The following is a 14,410-nucleotide window of genomic DNA, read 5'->3' on the forward strand; positions in this document are numbered from 1 at the left end:
TTTCAGTGTATGCTGAAATGGTAGGAAAATAAAATAAATAACCTAAGGTTAGAGAAGTAAAATAATGGTCAAATCCAGAGAGACAAGTGAGTCCTGAAGGTAGATGCCTCTGGTATCTGCTAATGTAAAACAGCCAACTCTGGTATTGAAGGTCTCTGCACATATGGGACAAGAGATGAAACCTGGGGACAATACAGCACAAAGAAACATACTGGAGATTACCCACAAAAAAACAGAAGGAAACCCCAAAGGGTCATATGACCAATAAAAGGGAAAACCAGGAAAAGCCACCATATGCAAAGACACAAAAAACTTGCAAGTCTCAGCCTTGAATTTAAATGTAAGGGAAGGCCCTGGCTCGTGTGGCTCAGTGGATTGAGCGCCAGCCTGCAAACTGAAAGGTCACTGGTTTGATTACTAGCCAGGGCATATGCCTGGGCTGCAGGTCTCCAGTTGGGGGTGTGCAGGAGGCAACCAACTGGTGTATCTCTCACACACTGATGTTTCTCTTCATCTTTGTCCCTCCCTTCCTCTCTCTCTAAAAATAAATAAATATAATCCTTAAAAAATACACGTAAGGGAAGAAAAGTCTCTCTAGACCAAGAAGGGCTTTCAGATGGGTTTAGAGGAGAATGTGTATTACCTGGGTAGCAAAAAAATAAAAATAAAAATTCAAAAATTCTCTTGGTGTGCCAGTGCTTTAAAAACCCATATAACACAAATGCACATATTCCCTAGAAAAACACACCTTAACTCACCAGACTTGAGAGTTCTACTGTTCCACTTAACATGAGCCCATAGTTATTTTTTAAAAATTCACAAATGAGAAATAAAACACTAAAAAAAAAGTTGACCAAACATAGGAAGCATAATTCAACTTAAACTTATGAAGACGCTGGACACTGGAATAATTGCATACAGAATATAAAACATGGTAATGATTATAGAAATAAAAAGAATAATACTGAAAACATAACTAAGGAACAAAAGATGATAAAGTGGTCAGGCAGACTTGAAGAAAAAAACAAATAGAGCTTCTAAAAGTAACAAAATAAAATAGCCCTGGATGGTGTAGCTCAGCGGACTGAGTGCCGGCCTGCAAAGGTGAGGGTCACTGGTTCGATTCCTAGTCAGGGCAAATACTGGGTTGTAGCCCAGGTCCCCAGTGGACGGTGCACAAGAAGCAATTACACATTGATGTTTCTCTCCCTCTCTTTCTCCCTACCTCCCCCCTCTCTAAAAAATAAATAAACAAAATCTTAAAAAAATAAAGGTAAAGTATAAAATATAATAATGAAAAATGTAAAACTTCATATACAGATTTAAACAGCCAATTAGATTCAGCTGATAAAAGAGAAATTACAAACTAGAACATGAAAAGGTTTCCAAAGTTTTCTGATAATAGCAGGCTAAATTATTAAAAGTAATTTTCCTACAGAGTATTACTAAAAATGTGAGATTAAAATATGAAAACATATTACCTTAAAAGCATTTAAAATATTATAAAAAGTTCCAAGTGAAATTCTGAGAGTGAACTGAGGACTAAGGCTATTACTACCACTGGGAGCATCTGTCAACACTAGTATAAATTAATTTTAGTTGTAAGGCAACAAAAAAAAAGACAAAGTCAAGCCTAGAGGCCATTAAAAGTAGAGTTCTACTGGAGACACTTTCCAGAATAAGCTGGGAATTTAAAGGGCTAATACACTCACTACAGGGATAACCGAGAACTATGCAAGTCTGCCCCTACTCTCTACCTCAATACCAAGTGCATTCAGGCAAGATTGTCTTAGATTATGGCAGAACAGAAGGGAAAAAATGGACAAGGAGAAGAAATAAAAGGGGGATGGGAGTAATTGGAAAGAAAAAAACTCCCTGAGAATTTTGGGGTTGACTGGGGCCTCTGCACAGATTTGCAAACATGTGGCTTGGGTAGGTCAGGGAAGAGTAAGCTTTTAACTAATCTTAAGTAGATTCCAATTAATAATGTGTGAAATAATAGTAAATATACAGTGGTCTCTGCCCCCAATTCCTGGCACAGAGCTCTTAAGACCTTTATAATTTCCTAAGTGATAAAAGCACTATGATCACCTTTTGTTCTAACACCAGGTCTCTTGACCCCAGTTCCTGAAAGAGAGCTTCTCAATCCACTGGAATTTCCAGGATGATATAAATGTCTTTTGTTCTGAGTAGGCAACTCTTGGTGGGTTCCTGAGTCTTCAGGATGTGGACGGGTCACCAGAAAGACAAAGCCACTATTGAAAGCTTACAACTCTCAGTCCTATACCCTCCTCTGAGGGGAATAAAAAGTACTGGCTATTTAGCTAACAATAACTATATAATGAAACCTCATAAAAATCCCCAAAGTACAAAGCTTTGGAGAGCTTTCAGGTGGCTGAACACATCTATGTGTTGGGAAGGTGGTACACCCAAACTCCATGAGGACAGAAGCTCCTGCACCCAGGATCCTTCCAGATCTTGCCAGATGTATCTATAATTCTGGCTGTTCATTCATATTCTTTAATATCCTTTGTAATAAACTGGTAATCTAGTAAGTAAACTGTTTTCCAGAGATCTTTCAGACACTCTAGCAAATTAATCAAATCCAAGGAGGGAGTCATGGGAACCTCTGATTTATAACCCAGTCAGTAAGAAGCACAGGCGACAATGAAGGCTTGCAATTGGCATTTAAAGCAGGGGAGTTACAGTCTTATGACACTGCCCTTAATCTGTAGGGTCTGCACTAATTCAAGTCAGTGTCAGAATTAACTTAAATTGTAGGACACCCAAGTGGTATTGGAAATTAGTTGGCGTAGAAAACCCCCACCTCTGGGATCAGAAGTGATGAAGGGAGTTTTGAGTGTGACAGAAGTATGACAGTAAAGGAGAAATAAGAGTGTTTTTCCCATTCAGAGTGCACACACACTTGGCAAAAGTAAAACCAAAAAATAACATCTGAAAAAAGATGTCTATATCCTAGGCCATGGGTGAGTCTACACAAATAATTATTCCAGGGCAATAAGAAATATATAGTCAAAGATAATAAGGCACAAAGGAAATGAAGCACCATGAACAAGAACAAGCAGAAAAAAATCCTAATGTGTATTTCACATGATGGAATTATCAGGCACAAAATCAAACAGGTATCCTTAAAATGATTAAAAACAAAACAAAAACCATGAAAACACCACATTTCATATTATAAAATAAAATAAACTACAGATACTTAAAAAAAAGAACTTCTGGAAATGATAAAGCAAATAAGCAAAATTAAAATCTCAAATGTACATGTTTGGTAGTCGATGGGATATAGGGGAAAAAAACTGATGAATTAAAAGACTGATCAGGGAGATCTAAGATGGCAGAGGAGTAAGTGGAAGCTACACTAATCTCCTACCAGGACCATTCTGGAATTACAACTAAATTGTAGAGAAATCATCCTAAATAACCAATTGAACAACAGCTGCAGACAAGCCTTATAACCATGGACAGACAGAAGAAACCACATTGCTACAACAAGACAGGTAGGGAGCACAGAAGAGGCATGAGAGGGCTAGCTGGGCTCCCATGAGAGGCAGCTGAAATAAATGATACACTGGAAGGAAAAACCAGTAGGTTAGATGAAGCTAAGGACTGAACCTGTAATTTGGAAGACAGGGTACTAAAAAAAACCCAGGCAGAGCAGCAAAAAAATAAATAAATAAAAGAATTGTAAAAGATGAGGAAAGCTTAAGAAACATTTTGGGCAACATGAAGCATAACAACATCTACATCAAGGGAATGCCAGAAGGAAAAGAGAATGGGCAAGGAATTGAGCATCAGTTTGAAGAAATAATGACTAAAAACTTCCATAATCTGCTGAAGGAAAAAGGCACACAAGTCCAAAAAGGTCAGAGAGTGCCAAACAAGTTGGACCCAAAGAGGCCTAACCGAGACACATCACAATTAAAATGACATGGATGAAAGACAGGAGAGAATCCTAAAAGCCACAAGAGAAAAGCAAGTAGTTACCTACAAGGAAGCACCAATTAGACTGTCACCTAATTAATCAACAGAAACATATCAGGCCAGAAAAGAATGGCATGAAATATTCAAGATGATGAAAAGCAAGGACCTACGACCAAGGCCACTTTACCCTGCAAAGATATCATTTAAAATCAAAGGAGAAATAAGAAGCTTCCCAGACAAGAAAAAACAAAAGGAGTTTGTTACTACTCAGCCAGTACTGCAACAAATGTTAAAGGCCTTGTTATAATAAGAAAGAGAAGAAAAAACAAACTAGAGGAAAACAGTCTAAGAATAAAATGGCACTACATACGTACCTATCAATAATCACCTTAAATGTAAATGGCTTAAATGTGCCAACCAAAAGACATAAGGTAGCTGAATGGATAAGAAAACAAGACCCATATACATGCTGCCTCAAAGAGCTACATCTCACATAGAAAAATACACACAGACTAAAAGTAAAAGGCATGGAAAAATATTTCATAAAGAGGATCCAGAATAACAGAAAAGTACAGGGAAGCTACACTAACCTCCACCCAGAACCAATCCAGAATTACAACTAAATTGTAGAGAAATCATCCTGAATAACCAACTGAACAATAACTACAGAGAAACTTTATAACCACTGACAGACAAAAGCAGCCATTTCACCACAATGTAACTGGTATGGAATGCAGAGGAGATGCGAGAGGGCTGATGGGGATCCCACAGGTGGCAGCTGAAGTGCCAGAGGGAAATTTCAGCAGCCGGGGGTTCCTCCTGACTAGTGTGGTATATAAACCTCAAGCTAGGCTCCCCAGCCTACAGCCTCAGACCCAGAAAGGAACCCAGGCAACATCCAGCTGAGAAAAGCAGCAGGGTTTCTATCTGCCAGGGAGAGACGGCTAGAGCCTCTTAAAGACACAACAGATAGGCGGAGGAGTGAGTAGAAGTCACACTGACCTCCTCCCAGGACCAACCTGGAATTACAACTAAATTGTGGAAAAATCACCTGGAACAAACGACTGAACAATAGCAAGAGAGAAGCCTTGTAATCTCGGAGATGGAAGAATCAGCTTTAGCGCAATCTAACTGGAAAAGAGTGTGGTACAGACTCGAGAAGGCGGGTGGGGCGCCCATGGGCGGCAGCACCAGAAGGATATTGAAATGGCCAGTTGGATCCCCCTGAGAAGAGCAGTGTCTAAACCAAAAGTGGTGATCTCTAGCCCAAACACCAGAGCCCAAAAAGTACACAGAAAACAGCCAGCTGAAAAAAGCGGCAGAGTTGCTCTCTGCCAGAGACCAGCAGCAGGAGACACAAAGAACTGTTTAAGGGGCCAATGCATAAATGTTTATTTCCAACCACTTACCCAGGTCTCCAGCAAAGGTAGGGGAGAGTGGGCTAGAGATGACTGAGGAGAGACTAAAGGAAGGAAGCTTTGGGGAGAGAACGGAGAGAGTAGCTGGCGGGATCTCGGTACTGACTCATGCCCCACGCAGCAGCAGCCATCTTGCTCAGGTAGAGACCACTCCCCCTGAGCAGCACCAGCATCAAAGGACCCAATAGCCCCACCCCAGGTGGGATTCCATGTACTGCCATGTACTGCCTAAGCTGCCTGCTTAGTGCAGAGTGGCAGCCACAGACAGTAGATCCGTGGCTAAAGTGGGGGCAGAGGGGTCTGGAGACACTTGAGGAGAGACAGGGGACAGAGGCTTTGGGGAGAGAACAGAGAGAGTAGCTGGCGGAATCCCAGTGCAGACTCCTCACCCACATGGCAGCAGCATGAGAGGACCCAATAACCGGGCCCCCAGGAGGGACTCCGTCCTGTCCTGAGTTGTCTAAGGTGGCCTGCTGAGTGAAGAGTGACTAGATTAACAGCTGAAGGAGTCAGCCACAAACAGTAGATTACTGAAAATCTCAAGCAGACTACCTAAATTCAGACAGAGACAACATCTGACATCATCAGAGGCAAATCCAGAAAGTAAAAACAGTAGTCTCCAACCATAGAAGTTGACACCACAAAGTCAGGAAATCAAGACAGATCAACTTAAGAATCAGGAGCAAAAGAGAAGACTCTCACAAATAATGGGAAGACAAACAAACACACCCAACTAGAAGGGAAAGGAGGAATTCCCAGAAAGAGAGCTAAATGAAATAGAGGCAAGTAAACTACCAGATATTGAGTTCCAAACAACAGTTCTAAGGAAGCTCAATGAGCTCAGAGAGAATTACAAAAAACTACAGGGAAACTATGAGGAACTTACTGCAAACTATATCAGCATGAGAAAGGACATAGAAACTATCAATAAGAGACAAGAGGAAATGAAGAATACAATTTTCGAATTGAAGAACACAGTAGAAGCAATCAAAATCAGGCTAGATGAAGCTGAACCAAATCAGCAAGCTGGAGGACAAGGTAGAAAAAAGCTCCCAGAAAGAGCAAGAAAATAAAACAAGACTCCAAAAGAATGAAGAGGCATTGAGGGAAATGCAGGACAAACTGAAACGTAGTAATATCTGTATAATAGGGATACCAGATGGAGAAGAGGATAAGGAAGGGATATAGAACCTGTTTGAGAAAGTAATGATGGAAAACTTCCCTAACTGGAGGAGAAAAAAAGTCACACAAGTCCAGGAAGCACAGGTCCCATTCAAGAGGAACCCAATGAGGCCCACTCCAAGACACATCATCATTAAAATGGCAAATAGTGAAGACAAACAGTGAATCCTAAAGCAAGCAAGAGAGAAAGAGGTAGTGACATATAAGGGAGCCCCAACACGGCTAGCAGCTGACTTCTCAACAGAAACATTATAAGCCAGAAGGGAATGGCAAGAAACATTCCAAGTCATGAAAAGCAAAGGCCTGCAACCAAGACTGCACTACCCAGCAAGGCTCTCAATTAAAATGGAAGGCAAAATAAGCAGTTTCCCAGACAAAAGAAGGCGAAAAGAATACACCTCCACCAAACCAGCACTGCAAAATATGCTAATTGGACTGCTTTAAGATGAAGAGAAAGTTTGTATGAATACCTAGTTCCTTTCAGAGTTGCCAATACTTGATATTACCAATATTTTTAATACTCATTAATCTGATTGTGACAATGATGTTATTTTAATTGTTTCTTTATTATTTGCTGAAATTAAACCTGTTTTTGTATATTTCTTGCCTATTTCAATTATTTTTTAAAAAGCTTTAAATGACTTTTTGGTATTCTTTATCCATTTATTGATTCAAGGTTTGTAGAATTTTTTCTCTTAAAAAAAACCCTAAAAACCAAAAGAAAACTATTAACCATGTTTTAGATGTGTTGCAAATACTTTTCTATTCTATTCCTTGTCCTTTTTTTACATGTATATTACCATATAGTTAAATGTTTAATATAGTCATATTGTTAATATTTACTTTATACCTTCTGGGTTTGAATATTTTACTTCAGGTCATGGAAAACATTAGTTATATTTTCTTCTAAAACTCCTTAGATTCTACATATTGATTTTTAACTCACCTGAATATTTCTTGTATAATGTGTGAAATAGGGCTGTATATTTGTTTTATTTCAAGTAATAGTGGTCCATGCACCTTATCTGCTAATAAGCCTTATTTTACTCATTGATTTGAAATATCAACCTAATCATATTCTATATTCTTAGACAAATATATACGTTTTTCTGTAGAATGCTCATCATATTTCATTGATCTAGTTGATTATTTCTGTACTGGTGTCCTGTTGGTTTAATTGCTGAGACTTTATAAGGGTTTCACATTTTTTTAATATTTTATAATTAACTTTGACATTTAAAAATAATAAATAAAATCAATCTGCATTTAAGAAAGAAAGAAAGAAAGAAAGAAAGAAAGAAAGAAAGAGAAAGAGAGAGAGAGAGAGAGAGTTGGAACTCCTGCCTTTGCGACAACATGGATGGAACTGGAGAATATTAAGCTAAGTGAAATAAGCCAGTTGATGAAAGACAAATACCATATGATCTCACCTATAAGTGGACTCTGTTCAACAAAATAAACTAACAAACAAAATAAACCACAGGCATGGAAACATGGAGCAGACTGAAAGTGAACAGAGGGAAGGGGGAAAGAGGACAATGGTGGAAAGAAGGGGAAGGGACTAGACAAAGAACATGTTCGAATGATCCATGGACATGTACAACAGAGTGGGAAATGACTGTGGGAACAAGGGGGTGGGGGTGGGATGGGTGGAGGTGGGTAAAGGGGGAAAAATTGAGTCAACCGTAATAGAACAAACATGATTTATAAATTTTAAAAATAAAAATTAGAAAAATGATACAACAAATATAATTTCATTGCTGGCCACTTACCCTAGACTCACAAAAAGGGAGCAGGGTGGACTAGAGACACATGAGCAGAGTCTAAGGATGGTGACTCTGGAGATAGAACTGGGGGAGCACCACCAGGATCTCTGGTTTGAGTCATTCCCCATACTGCAGGAACCACCTTGCTTAAGGACAACAGTCCCTACTAAGTGGCATCAGCCAGAGGGAAAGCAACAGCCCTGCCCACAGGAATTACTCTGCCCCACCATGTGGTGCATAAGCCTGACTGCTGATTACAGACTGGCTAAATTAACAACTGAAGAAGACAGCCACAGACTGTGGATCACTAGTAGCCTCAAACAGGCTGCCTAGGGCCACACTGGGACACCATTTGACATTGCCACGGGGCATCCAAAAAAAGAAAACAGTGAGACGAATTCCACTATGGTCTTCTTCCTGATTTGCATTATTTTCTCTCCTGCATGCCTTTTTAACATTCATTTCTTGTCCTTCAAGTTTGTGTATATTAAGTTTCTAGCTTTTATATTATAGTTCATTTCAAATCTCAAACTTTACCATTGCCCTCTCCCACTCCATTTAGCATTCTTCCAGACCTTTCTAATTTTTTCCTGTCCTTGCCTGGTTTTCATTCCTCACTCTTAGTATTCCTTCTCCTTCTATCCGATCAAACTCATTTCTCTTTCCTCTAGACATCTCTTAAGCTTTTCTTTCTTTCTTTTTTCCCCTCTTATTCCCATCCCACCTATATTAATCTTTTCTCATTTGTTGTTGATAGTGCTGTGGTGATTTTTCTCCAATTTGGTTCCTATTTGTTTTTCTCTCTCTCACTATATTTTGTTAAAATTTCTTTTTAATTCTAATACTATGCACTTCCCTTCTCTTACTCCATTCAGCCTTCTTCCTGCCCTATTTTTATGACATAAATTATACTTTCTTTTCTCTCTTCACTTGTCTCTGTTACCTGTTCTTATTATTGATTCTGTATGCTGTCAAAATCACTTTTCTTTCAGGTAGTCATCCCATATTCATTTCTCCTTTCTTATAATAGTCTTATTCTCTTTACAGCTTTATTAATACTGGCTCAATTGCTGTTGATAGTGTGATTGTGGGTGGGTGTTATTTTTGCAGCTGGGATTATTTTCTGGGCTATTCGGTTTTGTTATGGCGGCACCTGTACCACAGAATACAAGACATGGTGGGCACAGTAAGTCTCAGTCAGCCAACTAGAGGGAAAGACCCACCAAAGCACAACCCAAAAACAACAACCAGAACCCAATTACAACCAGAGAACCCACATAAACAGCATAAAGGGCATCACAAGAGCATCAAGTTCAGGAGATCAAGAAGACAGCAGCATGGAACCCCACATGTCTACCACAGAATGTCACACCATGAAAAGAGGGAGTCAAATCAGATCAATTAAGAAGCAGAATCAAACAACAAAAGTCACCTAAAATGGGGAGACAAAGAAACAACCCACAATCAAAAAGGAAGGAGGAATCCCCAGAAAAAGTGCTAAATGAAACTGAGATGCTCAAACTATCACACGTTGAGTTCAAAATAATAGATATAAGAATTCTCAGTGAGATCAATGAGAACTAAAAAGAACTCCAGGGAAGCTACAAGGACCTTACTGTGAACTACACCAGCATTAAAAATGACAGAAACTATCAGTGAGAGCCAGGAGGAAATGAATAACACAGTATTTGAAAGTAAGAACACAGTAGAAGGAATTGAATGCAGGATAGATGAAGCAGAGGCTCAAATCAGCGAGATGGAGGACAAAGTAGAAAAAACTTCCCAGACAGAGCAACAAAACCAAAGGAAAAAAACCCAAAAAGTACAGAGTGGGTATAAGGGCGCTGCAGGAAAACATGAAACATAATATCCATATCATAGGGATACCAGAAGAAGAAGAAGAGTAGCAAGAGAGAGAATACCTGTTTGAAAAAATAATAATGGAAAACTCCCCTAACCTGATGAGAGAAAAAGTCACACATGCCCAGGAAGCGCAGACGGTCCAAACCAAGATGAACCCAAAGAAGTCCCCTCCAAAACACATCATAATTAAATTTCAGTATTTAAAGACAAAGAGAGAACCTTAAAGGCAGCAGAGAAAAAACTAGTAACATACAAGGGGGCTCCAATAAGAATATCAGCTGATTTCTCAACAGAAACACTACAAGCAAGAAGGCAATAGCAATACTCCAAGTAATGAAAAGCAAAGGCCTACAACCAAGACTACCTCTACCCAGTAAACTCTCATTTAAAATTAAAGGTGAAATAATGAGTTTAACAGACCAAAAAAAGGCTAAAAGTATACACCTCCACCAAACCAGCACTGCAAGAGATACTAAAGGGACTGCTTTAAGATGAAGAAAAGGAAAGAGATAGAGAAGGAACAAGGAAAAATGGGGGAAAGTGGTAATGAATAAGTACCTATCAAATATATTGTTAAAAATAAATGGATCAAATGCTCCATCAAAAAACAAAGAATAGCAGAATGGACAAAAAAACATGACTTGCATAAATGCTGCCTACAACAGACCTACGTCAGAACAAAAGGCCTACACACACTTCCTGCCAAGATGGAGGTGTATGTAGAAACACTTAGCCTCTTTGAACAACCCAAGGAAGGACACAACAAATTTAAAAACAAAAAATAACCAGAACTACCAGAAAATCAAACTGCATGGAAGTACAAAGTACGACAACCAAGAAGCTTAAAAAAAAAAAAAAGTTCACCCACACTGGTAGAAGGGACAGAAATGGGCGGCTGGGAAGGAAATGATGCACAGCAAGGCGGAAGGTGGAGTACTGAGCGGGCAAGGCCATGGCTGGCAGACCAGGTAGTCCCACATTTGCATGCCAATAAACTGTGAGGAATAGCTAGGGAGCTAGACAGACCATGCAACCCAGTGTCCCAGTGAAGGAAAAGAAAGCTTCAAAACCTTTGGAGGTAAAAACTTGTGGGGGTTGCAGTGGCAGGAGAAACTCTGGGCCTCACAGGAAAGTCTGTTGGAGAGACCCACAGGGTCCTAGAATGTACACAAACCTACCCTCCCAGGAATCAGGACCAGAAGGGTCCAATTTGCTTATGGGTAGAAGGGGAAGTCACTGAAAGCTGGCTGAGAGCCGAGCAAGCTGCATTGCTCCCTCTTGGACCTCTCTACCACACACAGCGTCCCAAAGCAGCAACTACCTAAGGTTCTGCGAATACCTAAGACTCTGCCCATCCCAACATAACAGGCATGCTGAGACAAAGAAATATGGCCCAAATGAAAGAACAGAACAAAGCTCCAAAAACAGAACTAAATGATGAAGAGATAGCCAACCTATCAGATACACAGTTCAAAACACTGGTAATATGGATGCTCACTGAACTGGTTGAGTATGGCCGCAAAATGGAGGAAAAAGGGAAGGCTATACAAAATGATATAAAAATATATATATATACACAAGGAACCAACAGTAAAGGGTAGGAAACAAAGGCACAAAACAACAACTGGGAGCAGACGGAAGAGATAAACATTCAGCCAGAACAGAAAGAAGAAACGAGAATTCAAAAAAAAATGAGAGGCTTAGGAACCTCTGAGACAACATTAAACATTCCAACATCCAAATCATGGGGTGCCAGAAGGAGAAGAGGAGCAAGAAATTGAAAACTTATTTGAAAAAATAATGAAGGAGAATTTCCCCAATCTGCCAAAGGAAATAGACTTCCAGGAGATCCAGGAAGCTCAGAGAGTCCCAAAGAAGTTGGACCCAAGGAAGCACATACCAAGGCACATCATCATCACATTACCCTGGATTAAAGATAGAGAGAGAATCTTAAGTGCAGCAAGAGAAAAGGAGACAGTTACCTACAAAGGAGTTCCCATAAAACTATCAGCTGATTTCTCAAAAGAAACCTTGCAGGCAAGAAGGGGATGGAAAGAAGTATTCAGAGTCATGATAGGCAAGGACCTACATCCAAGATTACTCTATCCAACAAAGCTATCATTTAGTTAGAATGGAAAGGCAGATAAAGTGCTTCCCAGATATGGTCAAGTTAAAGGAGTTCATGACCACCAAACTCTTATTATATGAAATATGAAAGGGACTTATCTAAGAAAAGACAATCAAAAACCATAAACAGTAAAATGACAACAAACTCACAACTATTAACAACTTAACCTAAAAAACAAAAACAAAAACAAACTAACCAAACAACTAGAACAGGAACAGAATCACAGAAATGGAAATCAGAGGGGAAGGGAAGGGGGAGGTGCAAGAATTGGGGGAAGGTACAGGGAATAATCAGCATAAATAGTAGGTACAATACAGGCAGGGAGAAGTTAAGATTAGTATAGGAAATGGAGAAGCCAAAGAATTTTTATGTATGACCGATGGTCATGAACAAAGGGAAGGAGGGGAATGTTGCGGGGAGGGACGGTGCACAGTGGAGGGGAATAAAGGAAAGAAAAAAAATAGGACAACTCTAATAGCATAATCTGTAAAATACATATCTTTTTAAAAAATTTTTAAATGCCTACACAAAGGGGTGGAAAAGAAATAGTCCAAGCTAATGGGCATGAAAAAAAAAAAAACAGTAGCAATATTTATATCAGACAGAATAGATTTTACAGAAAGGCCATAAAAAGAGACAAGAATACTACATAATCCTTAAGGGAGGAGCCCAACAAGATATTACCCTTTTAAACACATAAGCACCCAACATAGCATTCAAATATATAAGGAAAATCTTGGAGGACCTCAAGAAAGACATCAACAGCAACAGTCATAGTAGTGGATTTTAACACCCTTTGGTCACCAATTGGTAAATCTTCTGAGCAAAGAATCAACAAGCATATTGTACCACTGAACAACACTACAAATCAAATGAATTTAATTGATACATACAGAACCTATCACCCAAAGAAGCAAAATATACATTCTTTTCAAATGCACATGGAACATTTTCAAATATACACCTCGTGGTGGAACACAAAACAAGCCTCAAAAAATTCAAAAAAATGAAATTGTATGAAGCATCTTCTTGGATCACAATGGGTTGAAACTAGAAACCAACCTCAGGGATAGAACTAGAAAACATTCAAATTTATGGAGACTGAACAACATGCTATTAAACAATGAATGGGTCAACAATAAGATCAAGGAAGAAATCAAAAAGTTCCTGCAAACAAATGAAGATGAACACACAACAGCCCAAATCCTATGGGACAGAGGGAAGTCAGCCCTGAGAGGGAAGTTCATAGCAATACAGGCCTACCTAAAAAAGATAGAAAAATCTCAAATATACAACCTAATCCTACATCTACAAGAACTAGAGGAACAACAACAAAGCCCAGTGCAAGTAGAAGGAAGGAAATACTCAAGATCAGGGCTGAATTAAATGACATAGAGACTAAAAGAAAAATTCCATGGATCAATAAATCAAGGAGTGGTTCTTTGAAAAGATAAACAAAATTGACAAGCCTTTAACCAGACTTATGAAGAAAAAAAGAGAAACAACACAAATAAAATAAGAAATAAAAGAGGAGAAATTATAACTGATATCACAGAAATACAAAGGATTGTAAGAAATTACTACGAAGAACTATACACCAAGAAATTTGACAACCAGGGCAAAATGGACAAATGTCTACAAAACATAATCTTCAAAAACTGAATCAAGAAGCAGAAAGCCTGAAGACTGATAACAACTAGTGAAATTAAAGGAGTAATAAAAAAACTCATGGCACACAAAAGGCCTGGACTGGACGGCTTTGCTGGGGAATTTTACCAAACATTTAGGGAAGAGTTAACTCCTATCCTTCTCAAACTACCTCAAAAAATCAAGAAGAGGGAAGACTCCCAAATGTTTTTTATACGGCCAATATTATACTAATTTCAAAAGCAGGTAAAGACACAACGAAGAAAGAAAACTACAGGCCAATACTGCTGATGAACATAGATGCTAAAGCACTCAACAAAATATTGGCAAACTAGATCCAACACTATATTAAAAAGATTATACACCACGATCAAGTGGGATTCATCCTGGGATGAAAGGATGGTATAATATTCCCAAATCAATAAAGAAAATACACCAGAAAAAAAAAAGACAAAAAT

The 14,410-nt window shown here is 38.9% G+C and overlaps 1 protein-coding gene across 2 annotated transcripts in view; it reads right to left on the minus strand.

Annotated features, from left to right (window-relative positions):
* The window catches only part of TASP1 (taspase 1), a 305,001-nt gene that overhangs the window by 203,293 nt on the left and 87,298 nt on the right, over window positions 1-14,410 (minus strand). The window lies entirely within an intron of this gene.

The sequence above is a fragment of the Pteronotus mesoamericanus genome, unplaced genomic scaffold, assembly GCF_021234165.1.
Source record: "Pteronotus mesoamericanus isolate MK-2021 breed Mesoamerican mustached bat unplaced genomic scaffold, CSHL_Meso_final contig_25, whole genome shotgun sequence".
In the NCBI taxonomy this organism is placed as follows: domain Eukaryota; kingdom Metazoa; phylum Chordata; class Mammalia; order Chiroptera; family Mormoopidae; genus Pteronotus; species Pteronotus mesoamericanus.